Source organism: Hemitrygon akajei, chromosome 12 (genome assembly GCF_048418815.1).
Source record: "Hemitrygon akajei chromosome 12, sHemAka1.3, whole genome shotgun sequence".
NCBI classification, from domain to species: Eukaryota; Metazoa; Chordata; class Chondrichthyes; order Myliobatiformes; family Dasyatidae; genus Hemitrygon; species Hemitrygon akajei.
Genome location: NC_133135.1, coordinates 106987610 through 107001751, shown reverse-complemented (window position 1 = coordinate 107001751; position 14142 = coordinate 106987610). Strand labels below are relative to the sequence as shown.

Genomic DNA, 14142 nt, shown 5'->3' with positions numbered 1-14142 from the left:
ACAGCTGCTCATGGCACAAGTTCCACAGATTTACCACCCTCTGACTAAAGTAATTTCTGTGCATCTCTCTTCTAAGTAGACGTCTTTCAATCTTGAAGTCATGCCCTCTTGTCCTAGACCCCCCTACCACGGGAAATAACTTTGCCATATCTAATCTGTTCAGGCCTTTTAACATTTGGAATGTTTCTATGAGATCCCCCCTCATTCTCCTTAACTCCAGGGAATACAGCCCAAGAGCTCCCAGATGTTCCTCATACAGTAACCCTTTCATTCCTGGAATCATTCTTGTGAATCTTCTCTGAACCCTCTCCAATGTCAGTATATCCTTTCTAAAATAAGAAGCCCAAAACTGAACTCAATACTCCAAGTGTGGTCTCACGAGTGCCTTATAAAGCCTCAACATGACATCCCTGCTCTTATATTCTATACCTCTAGAAATGAATGCCAACATTGCATTCGCCTTCCTCACCACTGACTCAACCTTTAGGGTATCCTGCATAAGGACTCCCAAGTCCCTTTGCATCTCTGTGTTTTGAGTTCTCTCCCCATCTAAATAATAGTCTGCCCATTTATTTCTTCGACCAAAGTGCAGACCATACACTTTGCAACATTGTATTTCATTTGCCACTTCTTTGCGCCCATTTCTCTAAACTAAGTCTTTCTGCGGGCTCTCTGTTTCCTTAACACTACCCACTCCTCCACCTGTCTTTGTATCATCGGCAAATTTAGCCACAAATCCATTAATCCCATAGTCCATACATCATAAAAAGCAGTGGTCCCAACACCGACCCCTGTGGAACTCCACTGGTATCCGGCAGCTAGCCAGAATAGGATCCTTTTATTCCCACTCTCTGTTTTCTGCTGATCAGCCAATGCTCCACCCATGCTAGTAACTCCCCTGTAATTCCATGGGCTCTTATCTTGCTAAGCAGCCTCATGTGAGGTACCTTGTCAAAGGCCTGAAAATCTAAGTGCACCATATCTACTGCATCTCCTCTGTCTACCTTGCTTGAAATTTCCTCAAAAGATTGCAGTAGGTTAGTCAGGCAAGACTTTCCTTTCAGGAAACCATACTGGCTTTGGCCAATCTTGTCATGTGCCTCCAGGTATTCCGTAATCTCATCCCTAACAATCGATTCCAACAATTTCCCAACCACTGATGTCAGTCTAACATGTCTATAGTTTCCTTTCTGCTGCCTCCCACAGTTTTTAAATAGCGGAGTAACATTGATGCTGATGCAGCCAGTCAGAAAGGTCTCCACAGTACCTCTGTAGAAATTTTGTGAGTGTTTTTGCTGACACACCAAATCTCCTCAAACTGCTAATGAAATATAGGCACTGTAGCTGCATCACTATGTTGGGCCCAGGATAGATCCAAAGAGATGTTGACCCCCAGGAAGCTGAAGTTGCTGACTCTTCCACTTCTGAACCCTCTATGAGGACTGGTGTGTGTTCCCTCAGCTTACCCTTTCTGAAGTCCACAATCAGTCTGAGCTCCACTGGAATCTATCACAGAAGCCATTTTGACCACCTTCCTTAAACTACTGCTACACAACACAAAAACAGACTCTTCTGCCCTCCATATTCAGACTGACCATCAAACATCCTCGTGCACTAATCCCATTTTGCTTGCACTTACATTAACTCAACCTGCCATTGGATTCTACTGCTCGCTACTTACACTTGGGCATTAGCCAGTACACCTACCAACTCGCATGTCTTTGGCATGTGGGAGGAGATTGGAGCACTAGGGGATCCCGCACGGTCACATAGGGAAGGTGCAAACTGTGCAGACAGAACTCAAGTTCGGACTGACCCTGGTTCTCTGAAGTTGTGATGTAATGGTGCTGTCCTCTCCTCTTACTGCTGACAAGGGCTGATACATAACGATTCTGTATGTATGAACCTGCTATGCAGTGCTGCCGCAAGGTGCGATCACTGGTGGTATGTGGTTATGTACACACACCACACCTGTAATCTATGGGATTGTGCCAAAGTTGCTGTGATTTCACTTGGCATGGAGCTTACCAGCGTGAAAACAGTATTATCGTGTCTCTGGAGGGGAAACTAGGGGGAGAGATGCCAAACACTACACAGATTTATTACCAAAATTATCAGTTGGTAACCACTTGGAAGGGAGTGTGCTGTGGGAAGATCCAGAATTCAAGATTGTTTAATGGCATTTCCAGTATGAAGGAGAACAAAATAATTGTTACTCCAGATCTGATGCAGCACAATCAAAACACAATAAAATGAGGAACATAATAATAACAAAAAACACATTAAATATAAACACATCATAGCTTATATACACAGATTGTATGTTCATAAAGTGATGTTAGCCACAGGAATGTATGTACATAAGGTGACTGACAGGAAGTGATAAAATAGTGGTGGTTGGGTGTGGAGGGGTGGGTTAGTGGGTGGAGCTGTTCACCAGCCTTACGGTTTGGGGAAAGTAACTTTTTGAGTCTGGTCCTGGTGTGGATGCTACATGGCCTCCTCCCTGATGGGAGTGGGACAAACAGTCCATGAGCAGGGTGTGAGGGATCCTTCGTGATGTTACTGGCCATTTTCTGACACCTTCCTGTATATACATCTTTGATAGTGGCTAGGTTGGTGCTGGTGATGTGTTGGACAGTTTTGACTACTCATGTAGAGTCTTCTATCTGCCACAGTGCAATTTCTGTACCATGTAGTGCTGCAGCCTGTTGGGATGCTCTCGACTGCACGTCTGCAGAATGACATGAGTATAAATGTACGTAGTCCAGCTCTCTTCAGCCTCCTCAGAAAGTGTATAATGGGACTATGAGAGGTTGTGCCAGATGTGCACTCCCAGGAGTTTGAAACTACTCACAGTTCCCACTGCTGTGCCACTGATGTAAAGAGGACTATGAGTGGTGCAAGTTCTCCTGAAGTCAATAACCATCTCCTTTGTCTTGTTGACATTAAGGAAGAGGTTATTTGTTTGGCACCAGCCCTCATACTCTCCCACCTCTTCTGTAGGTGTGTCATCAGTGAGTTTTACGGTGTAATTACTTGGGTGCTTGTCTATGCAGTCACGTGTGAGCAGAGTGTACAGCAATGGGTTCAGCACACAGCCTTGGGGCGTGGGGGCACCTGTGTTGAGAATGACGGGAAGCAAGTTCTGCACCTTGACTATCTGAGGTCGTCTTGTTAGGAAGTCCAACCCTCAGTTGTACAGAGGTGTATTTAGCCAAGGAGTAGAAGTTTGTTCACCAAAGTCTAAGGGACAAGAGTGGGAATAGAATTTTCTGAAAGAAGTGTTTTAAAAAAATGAAAAGTTAAGAAGATGAGGTAGAAGAGAAAAGATGAGTTCTTAACAGTTTGACAACTTTAAAGGGTTTACTACTTTTGAATAACTTGTCATCATCGTCATCATCATTATCATGTGCTGTTTTATGACGTTGGCAACCATTGTCCTTTCAGGATCGTGATTGTTCTTGGCAAATTCTTCAACAGAAGTGGTTTTCCATTGCCTCCTTCTGAGCAGTGTCTTTACAAGATGGGTGACTCCAGTCATTATCAATACTCATTAGAGATTGTCTGCCTTGTGTCAGTGGTCATATAACCAGGACTTGTGATATACACCACCTGCTCATATGACTATCCACCACCTGCTCCCAGGGCTTCACGTGACCCTGATTGGCGGTAGTGGGCTAAGCAGGTGCTACCCCTTGTCTGAGGGTGACCTGCAGGCTAGCGGAGGGAAGGAGTGCCTTTCACCTCTTTTGGTAGAGACGTCTCTCCACCCAACACTTTGAATAACTTATCACCTACACTAAAATACTTTGCTGTTTAGATCTCTCTTTAAAGATTAAGTGTACCAGGTCTGAAAGATGCTAACTTTTCAACTTTAAACAACAGCATTTTTCCCAGGGCTGAAATGGTCGCCACAAGAGGACACAGGTTTAAGGTGCTGGAGAGTAGGTACAGAGGAGATGTCAGGGGTAAGTTTTTTACTCAGAGAGTGTTGAGTGCGTGGAATGGGCTGCCAGCAACGGTGGTGGAGGCGGATACAATAGGGTCTTTAAGAGGCTTTTAGATAGGAACATGGAGCTTAGAGGGCTATAGGGAAGCCTAGTAATTTCTAAGTTGGGGACATGTTTGGCACAACTTTGTGGGCCGAAGGGCCTGTATTGTGCTGTAGGTTTTTCTATGTTTCTATTAATATATTTTCACTCTCCTCTCTCAGCACTCCTTGTCAGCATCGCAGCACTGAAGTAATTCTTGCAGTACTTTGGCAGTCAATTTACCCTTGCCAACATCATAAAAAAAATTGGTTAGACCCTTCATCAATTGGCAGGCCATTCCATCGAGCATACTCCGTGCAGTCCACCACAAGCAGGACTACCAGTGGCCAGGCATTTTAATTCCGGTTCCCATTCCTGTTCCAACATGTTAGTCAATGTGCCACAATGAGGCCACCCTCAGGATGGAGGAGCAACACCTTGTATTTTGTTTGGGTAGTCTCCACCTAATGGCACATATATCAATTTCCCTTCTGTTTGGGGGAAAATAATCCCCTCCCCCTCCCCTTTTCCCCACTCTGTCCTCTTCTCACCTGCCTGACACCTTCCCTGGGTCCCCTGCTCCTTCCCTTTCTCCCATGGTCCACTCTCCTCTCCTGTCAGATTATTTCTTTTCCAGCCCTTGACCTTTCCCACCCCTTCTTTCTCAGTCCTGAGGAAGGGTCTTGTCCTGAAACGATGACCATCTATTCACTTCCATAGATGCTGCCTGACCTGATTTCTTCCAGCAATTTGTGTCTGTGTTGCTTTGGATTCTCAGCATCTGCAGAATCTCTTGTGTTTATCATAAGAAATGTGTTTAAGAGATAATAAAGGGCCACTCTTTTCCCTCTCTTCTAGAGAGCCAATTCTGAGAATAAGCCACGTCAGTGATGCTTCATCGTTGAACACTCTTACATGGGTGGGAAGATCTTCGCCAGTATTGGTTTTGTGTTGCAGAGGAAATACTGCCCTGCCATTCTGTAGGTGACTTGTTCAAACTTACCTGTCTGGGAAGTTGGCAGTATATTTGGTCACAGCAGCTTCTATAGGATCAAGAAAAGGTGCTACTGTCGTATTTAAACATATTTTAAATGAATTTAAGATCCTGCTATACACTAAGGACACAGTACTGCAGCTCCACCCAAGTTGCTTGTTGCCAGAGAAAATGAAGGGGCTGTGCATCGTGCTGCAGCCTGAGTCGAAGGAGGCGTACAGTCTAATAGTGAGTTGCTGTCTTGGTTACTTTTATTGTGATTGCAAGACCCTTTTGGATATTGTTAATGTGGTATGCCGCAAGTTCCATTTGCCGATTTACTGGCAGAGAGCAGGGGTGGATGGCTAGGGTTCTGCGTGGCCTTGGTCGTAGGAAGGACTGGGCCTCAAGCCATGGTGTTGCCAGTTTACAGCTGCCCAGGAGAGGGGCATTGGAGCTGGTGTGCTGCACTGTGAGTGCTGTGGAGCAGCATCCAGGCTGGAGTTGGTGCTGCCCACCCTCACTAGTATTCACTCTCAATTGTGGTGGACTGCAGATTCCTGTGGCATTTGATTGACTGGGCCTCAGGCCATATTCGCCTGGTTACAGCCACCAGGAGAGAGGCGCTGAAGTTGGTGTGCCCACCCGGTGTTCATTTGGCAGAATATAAGCTCTTTTGTGATCGTCTGGTGATTTTAAGTGGCATTGGGTGGCTTGAGTTTGGTCTCTGTTTTTTGTGTAGCTGTATCTTTCTAGCTTATACGTGCTACGTGTGCTTTGTTACTGTGTGTGACTGTTGGTACTGTGTTTTGCACTGGAGTAACGCTGTCTCGTGTGGCTGTATTCATGAGTGGTCATGTATGGCTGAATGACGATTAAACTGAATTGTCTGAGTGGTGTGGATGAACTTTTAAACCAACACAACAGGAAGTGAACTTCCTAATGCTTTAACATGGTACACATTTCTTATTCAAGAAGTAGCAATTGTTCTGAATATTATCTGGTTATGTGACCTTGACATTTGCAACTTACTGCTCTATTTCATGTATTTGAAGGCTAATTTACAGATCATGAATGTGATTGTTTTTTCCCCCACCATGATTAGAGCTAACTTTAAGCAGGTTGCCATAAGACCATGCGACATAGGAGCAGAAATAGGCCATTTGGCCCATCAATTCTGCTCTACAGTTCCATCATGGCTGATTTATTATCTCTCCCAACCCTATTTTCCTGCCTTCTCCCTGTAACCTTTGATGCCCTGACTAAGCAAGAACCTATTAACTTCTGCTTTAAATACATCCAATGACTTGGTCTCCACAACCGTCTGTGGCAATGAATTCCACAGATTCAATGCCCTTGGGCTAAAGAAATTCCTCCACATCTCTGTTCTAAAGCAACGTCCTTCTATTCTGAGGCTGTGCCAGGCCAGCCATCTGCCTGGCAGGTGCACAGCCATCTGTTTCAAACTTTCCTAAGATTGAAATAGGAAGCTTCCATCACACAGCAAATTGTGTTTTCTTTTACAGAACATAACAGGCTTATTTTTGTTTATTCCACTCCATAGATGCTCCCTGACCTGCTGAGTTCCTCCAGCATTTTTGCGTGTTCATTGAATCATAGAGAAGTACAGCACGGAAACAGGCCCTTTGGCCCATCTAGTCCATGCTGAACCATTTAAACTGCCTAGTCCCGTTAACCTGCACCAGAACCATATCCCTACCATCCATGTACCTATCCAAACTTCTCTTAAAAGTTGAAATCGAACTTGCATGCACCACTTGTGCTGGCAGCTTGTTCCACACTCTCACCACCCTCTGAGTGAAGAAGTTTCCCCTCGTGTTCCCCTTAAACTTCTCACCTTTCACTCTTAACCCATAACCTCTGGTTGAAGTCCCACCCAACCTCAGTGGAAAAAGCTTGCATGCATTTACCCTATCTATACCCCTCTTAATTTTGTATACCCCTATCAAATCTCCCTTCCGTCTTCTATGTTCCAAATAATAAAGTCTGAACCTATTCAATCTTTCCTCCTAACTCAGGTCTTCCAGACTAGGCAACATCCATGTAAATTTTAAATTTACAGAAAATAACAGGTTTATTATTATTGTATAATAACATACTGGCTTTTTTTTGTTCTCTCGTAATCCTGATGAAAACTTTGCCAATTATTTGCACACTTTTAGGTTCTTGGGTTCAGAAAATAGTGAAAATCTGATCTGGTTCATGGCAGAAAGAGAATGAAATACTCAGTATTTTATTGTTATAACAAGTTAAAATAACATTTCTAGCATCTACAGACTTTTTTGTGTTTAAGGATCCAATGTGTCATCAGACGGTGCTGTTAACCTACTGTTGTTCAAGCGATCCTGTTTTACATTTAACTGCTTTCAATTCTCTCTCTTCCTCCTCCTCCTGCTAATTCTCTGAGTTAATTCTTAGGTCACATAAAAATACAGCATCAAAAAGCCTTTTTTGGTTCATTGTCCATTCCAGCATCTATGCTTTACACAAAAAATATCCTCCTGACCTTATAAATGAACTAATTTCTTTCTTCACATGAGCAGGTAGAGGAGCCTCAGGTCCCACATCACTAGGCTCAGGAGCAGTTCGACCATCAGGCTGCTGAACTGAAGTGGATAATTCCACTCACCTCAGCTCTGAGCTGATTCCATAACCTGTAGACTCAACACTTTCAAGAACTCTAAGCTCATGTTCTCAATATTATAATTTTTTGTATTTGCACAGATTTTTTACACATTGTTTGTCAGTCTTTGTTTATATTTCCATTGATTCTGTTGTACTTCTTTGTTCTACTGTGAATGCCTTCAAGAAAATGAATCTCAGGGTAGTATATGGTGACATATACGTACTTTGATAATAAGTTTACTTTGAACTAGTTCACTTGAAGGCATCTACACTGTTTAACTCCTCCATGTCGTCTGTTAGCAAAGCTTCTCTCCCAGTATAGTTGCTGAGGCTTCTGAGAACGTGTTTTGCCTTTGATAGACAATCTTTAAAAATGTTTTTCAGCAGAACTCGCCCATCTCCTGTTTCTCTTTCCAATGCAGTCTGCCATGTACCAGATCATGTTTCCATTACTTTCTGAACTCCGCAGCTTACACACTGCAAATAACTGGCAGCATTTTCATCAGGATTGCAAGAGAACTGACAAGAGCCAGTATGTCTATGAATAGAGCAAGAACAACAGCAGTGTAATAGACTCTGTGTCTAGAGAGCACAGCATCAGAACCCAAAGCAGAAAATTTGTAAACATTGGTCAGGTCAAATTGCATCTGCAAAGAAGGAAATGGATTTGACGTTCAGGTTGATGACCTCTTGCTTGCACTGGATAAAGTTGGTCTAATGTAGTTCTGCTTTGATTTGAGAAGCACATTTGAATGTTGGAAATGAATCACCTTGAAGCAATGTAGTTAACACTTGAGATCAGTGATCTTATTTGTAGTAAAATTTGAAAAACGTGGCACTGGTAAGTATTTGTACTATTTGGGGGGATGTGCATTGCCAGTAATTGGTTTGTGTTTCTTGATCTTTGCAGACTTTAGAATCAGAATCAGGTTTAATATCACTGACATATGGTGTGAAATTTGTTTTTCGGCAGCAGTACATTGCAATACATAAAAAAGCTATAAATTACAATGAGAAATGTATGTGTGTGTGTGTGTGTGTGTGTGTGTGTGTATAATAAATTAAATAAGTAGTGCAAAAAGAGAGGAAAAATAGTGAGATAGTGGTCACGGGTTCACTGCCCATTCAGAAATTGAATGTTGAGTCACAGACAAGAGAAAATCTGCAGATGCTGGAACTCCAAGCAACACACACAAAATGCTGGAGGAACTCAGCAGGCCAGGCAGCATCTGTGTGTTCCTCAAATGTTGAGAGTGTGCTTTCAAGCGCCTACATCTCCTCCCTGATGGTAGCAGTGAGAAGAGGACGTGTCTTGGGTGATTGGTGGGGGGGGGGGGGGTGGGGGTGGTCTTGATAAGAGATGCCACCTTTTCAAGGCATCTGCTTTTGAAGATTTCCTCATTGCCCATGATGGGGATGGCAGAGTTTGCTACTTTCTGCAGCTTTTCCGGTCCTGTGCAGTGACCTCCCTCACTCCCATACTAGCCAGTGATGCAACCAGTGAGAATGCTCACCACTGTTCATCTGTAGAAATGTGTGTCTAATAAAGTGGCCACTGAATGTCAATCCAAGGCTGGGGGTGGGAAGAAGTTGATACCTTGGAGAATTCGCCATCGGGAGGGCTTGGCTCAATTTTGATTGAGTCTTCAATACAGCTTTCACTGTCTATGCAATCAGACTCTTCAGATTTCTGTACTTCACTCAGCCTCTTCATTCCTTTCAACGGTGAGCAAGCACTGTAAGACTAGGTATGACACAGAGAGGCACTTACAATTTTAATTTTTGCTTGTGTAACAAGCATTTGAGCCTTTCAGAGGCGGGAACAAAACTGGTCTAACCCCTACCCTCTTCAGACTGTGTAACAGCTGTAGTAGAAACATAAACACCCATTTGATTTGATGCATGCTTCTGAAGGTTTTAAAAGACAATAGTTTTAATCCTACTGATAGACAATAGACAATAGGTGCAGAAGTAGACCGTTCGGCCCTTCAAGCCTGCACCGCCATTTTGAGATCATGGCTGATCAATTCCTATCAATACCCGGTTCCTGCCTTGTCCCCATATCCCTTGATTCCCCTATCCATAAGATACCTATCAAGCTCCTTCTTGAAAGCATCCAGAGAATTGGCCTTCACTACCTTCCGAGGCAGTGCATTCCAGACCCCCACAACTCTCTGGGAGAAGAAGTTTTTCCTTAACTCTGTCCTAAATGACCTACCCCTCATTCTCAAACCATGCCCTCTGGTACTGGACTCTCCCAGCATCTGGAACATATTTCCTGCCTCTATCTTGTCCAATCCCTTAGTAATCTTATATGTTTCAATCAGATCCCCTCTCAATCTCCTTAATTCCAGCGTGTACAAGCCCAGTCTCTCTAACCTCTCTGCGTAAGACAGTCCAGACATCCCAGGAATTAACCTCGTGAATCTACGCTGCACTTCCTCTACAGCCAGGATGTCCTTCCTTAACCCTGGAGACCAAAACTGTACACAATACTCCAGGTGTGGTCTCACCAGGGCTCTGTACAAATGCAAGAGGATTTCCTTGCTCTTGTACTCAATTCCCTTTGTAATAAAGGCCAACATTCCATTAGCCTTCTTCACTGCCTGCTGCACTTGCTCATTCACCTTCAGTGACTGATGGACAAGGACTCCGAGATCTCTTTGTATTTCTCCCTTACCCAACTCTATACCGTTCAGATAATAATCTGCCTTCCTGTTCTTACTCCCAAAGTGGATAACCTCACACTTATTCACATTAAACACCATCTGCCAAGTATCTGCCCACTCACCCAGCCTATCCAAGTCACCCTGAATTCTCCTAACATCCTCATCACATGTCACACTGCCACGCAGCTTAGTATCATCAGCAAATTTGCTGATGTTATTTTCTATGCCTTCATCCAAATTGTTAACGTAAATGGTAAACAGCTGTGGTCCCAATATCAAGCCCTGTGGCACCCCACTAGTCACCACCTGCCATTCCGAGAAACACCCATTCATCGCTACCCTTTGCTTTCTATCTGCCAACCAGTTTTCTATCCATGTCAATGCCTTCCCCCCGATGCCCTGAGCTTTGATTTTACCCACCAATCTCCTATGTGGGACCTTATCAAATGCCTTCTGAAAATCGAGGTACACTACATCCACTGTATCTCCCCCGTCTAACTTCCTGGTTACATCCTCAAAAAACTCCAACAGATTAGTCAAGCATGATTTACCCTTGGAAAATCCATGCTGGCTCAGCCCAATCCTATCACTGCTATCTAGATATGCCACTATTTCATCCTTAATAATGGACTCTAGCATCTTCCCCACCACCGATGTCAGGCTGACAGGTCGATAGTTCTCTGTTTTCTCCCTCCCTCCTTTCTTAAAAAGTGGGATAACATTAGCCATTCTCCAATCCTCAGGAACTGATCCTGAATCTAAGGAACATTGGAAAATGATTACCAATGCACCCGCAATTTCCAGGGCCACCTCCTTTAGTACCCTAGGATGCAGACCATCTGGACCTGGGGATTTGTCAGCCTTCAGTCCCATCAGTCTTCTCATCACCGTTTCCTTCCGAATGTCAATCTGTTTCATTTCCTCTGTTACCCTATGTCCTTGGCCCATCCATACATCTGGGAGATTGCTTGTGTCTTCCTTAGTGAAAACAGATCTAAAGTACTCATTAAATTCTTCTGCCATTTCTCTGTTTCCCATAACAATTTCACCCAATTCATTCTTCAAGGCCCAACATTGTTCTTAACTATCTTCTTTCTCTTCACATACCTAAAAAAGCTTTTGCTATCTTCCTTTATATTCCTGGCTAGCTTGCGTTCGTACCTCATTTTTTCTCCCCGTATTGCCTTTTTAGTTAAGTTCTGTTGTTCCTTAAAAACTTCCCAATCATCTGTCCTCCCACTCACCTTAGCTCTGTCATACTTCCTTTTTTTTTAATGCTATGCAGTCTCTGACTTCCTTTGTCAACCACTGAGGCCTCTTTCCCCCCTTTGAATCCTTCCTTCTCTGGGGGGATGAACTGATTTTGCATCTTGTGCATTATTCCCAAGAATACCTGCCATTGCTGTTCCACTGTCTTTTCTGCTAGGCTATCCGTCCAGTCAACTTTGGCCAGCTCCTCCCTCATGGCTCCATTGTTTCCCCTGTTCATCTGCAACACTGACACCTCCGAGCTGCCCTTATCCTTCTCAAATTGCAGATAAAAGCTTATCATATTGTGATCACTACCTCCTAATGGCTCCTTTACTGCAAGATCGCTTATCAAATCCTGTTCATTACATAACACTAAATCCAGAATAGTCTTGTCCCTGGTCGGCTCTCGTACAAGTTGTTCCAGGAATGCATCCCGTAGGCACTCTACAAACTCCCTATCCTGTGGTCCAGCACCAACCTGATTCTCCCAGTTCACCTGCATGTTGAAATCCCCCATAACTACTGCGACATTATCTTTGCCACATGCCAATGTTAACTCCCTATTCAACTTGCACCCAATATCCATGCTACTGTTTGGTGGCCTGTAGACAACACCCATTTGGGTCCTTTTGCCCTTACTGTTCCTCAGTTCTATCCACACAGACTCTACTTCTCCTGACCCTATGTCCCCCCTTGCAAAGGACTGAATCTCATTCCTCACCAACAGGGCCACCCCACCCCCTCTGCCCACATTTCTGTCCCTACGATAGCACGTATACCCTTGTACATTCATTTCCCAGGTCTGATCTCCCTGCAGCCACGTCTCCGTTATCCCAACAACATCATAGTTACCCATTCGCACCTGGGCTTCAAGCTCATCCGCCTTATTCCTGACACTTTGTGCATTCAGATATAGAATTTTTAACCCAGTTCTCCTCTCTCTGTTTGAATCGCTGCCTATTGTGCTTAACCCAGCTCCCCGAACTCCCATCGGGCTATACGCCCCTAGAATTTTGTTGTCCTTCCTACATTTACTTATTCTTTCAACACATTTAACTCCATGTTCCATCAGACCATCCCTCTGTACACGAGTCCTCCTTATCACTTGTTCCGCCCCACCTTCCTCTACTACACACTTAATATTCCAGAACCGTGTAGTCCCCACCTGTCCTTTATTCTTCCTCTCGCTATCCTCTCTCACATTCTGGATCCCCGCCCCCTGCAAATTTAGTTTAAACCCCCCCAAGAAGCTCTAGCAAACTTCCCTGCAAGAATGTTAGTACCGCTCCAGTTCAGGTGTAAACCATCCCTTCGGAACAGATCCCACCTTCCCTGGAACAAGGCCCAATTATCTACAAACCTGAAGCCCTCCCTCCTGCACCATCCTCTCAGCCATGTATTAATCTTTATAATCCTCCTGTTCCTTGCCTCACTCGCACATGGCACAGGTAGCAATCCTGAGATTGTTACCCTGGAGGTCCTGCTCTTCAGCTTCGCACCTAACTCCCTGAACTCCCTACGCAGGACCCCCTCACTCATCCTACCCACGTCATTGGTCCCTACATGGACCACAACATCTGGATTCTTGCCCTCCCTCTCGAGAATAACCTGCACCCGATCTGAGATGTCTCGGACCCCGGCACCAGGGAAGCAACATACCATCCGAGACTCCCGATCTTCCCCACAAAATCTCCTATCCGCCCCCCTGACTATAGAATTCCCTATCAATACCGCTCTCTTCTCTTCCTTCCTCCCGTTCCTAGTCAAGGGTCCAACCTCAGTGCCAGAGACAGGACCACTGCAGCTTGTTCCTGGTAGGTCATCCCCACCAACAGTATCCAAAACGGTATACTTATTTTTGATGGGAACGGCCACAGGGGTGCTCTTCTCTCTCTGTCTGCTCCCCCTGCCTCTCTTGACTGTCACCCATTTGCCTACCTCCTGTCTTTTCGGTGTGACTACTTCCCGATAACTCTTATCTATCTCTGCCTCTGCCTCCTGAATGATCCGTAGTTCATCCAGCTCCTGCTCCAATTCCCTAACTCGGTCTGATAGGAGCTGCAGCTGGATGCACCTATTGCAGGTGTGGTCACCTGACCTCCCACATACTGCATACGGAGCACACCACTGCTCTGACCGTCTCCCCCATTACCTGATCCCAGATTAGTCAGAATAAATGAAAAGCAGGCTTCTTGCCAAAGTCCTCTTGCGCCGAAGCCTGCTGAGCCAAAGCCCAGCACTCTGCTCCTGCGCACTCCGCTGCCCGCTCCTGAAAGTGGGTCGCTTTTTAAAGCCCGCGCTCACCGCTGATGTCACCCGTGCTTGCGCAGCTTTACCTTCCTCCTCAGGTACTCTCCAGGTAGGTCCGAGGGTCTCGGCCTACCTACAATGGCTGATCCTCCGATCTCCAGTCGTATGTCGATCACGAGCACTCCTTACTCCCGCTCCGCTGCTCGCACCGACACTCTTGTGGTTGTTTGTGTTCTTTTGGATGGTTGCAGCCTGTCACAAATTCTGTTTCAGAACTGAATAATTTTCCAACCTGATGACATTGAATGGAAAGGGGCAG

General features: G+C 44.9%; 1 protein-coding gene across 3 annotated transcripts in view; it reads left to right on the top strand.

The window, feature by feature from the left end:
- Nucleotides 1-14142, top strand: part of pak4 (p21 protein (Cdc42/Rac)-activated kinase 4) — a 217866-nt gene that overhangs the window by 57999 nt on the left and 145725 nt on the right. The window contains exon 1 of one of the 3 annotated variants that reach the window (XM_073063796.1): nt 5235-5256. The exons of the other annotated variants lie outside the window; for them this stretch is intronic. The gene's annotated coding sequence lies outside the window, so the exon portion shown is untranslated. Of the gene's footprint in view, nt 1-5234; nt 5257-14142 lie in introns of those variants that run through there. 3 annotated transcript variants of the gene reach the window in all.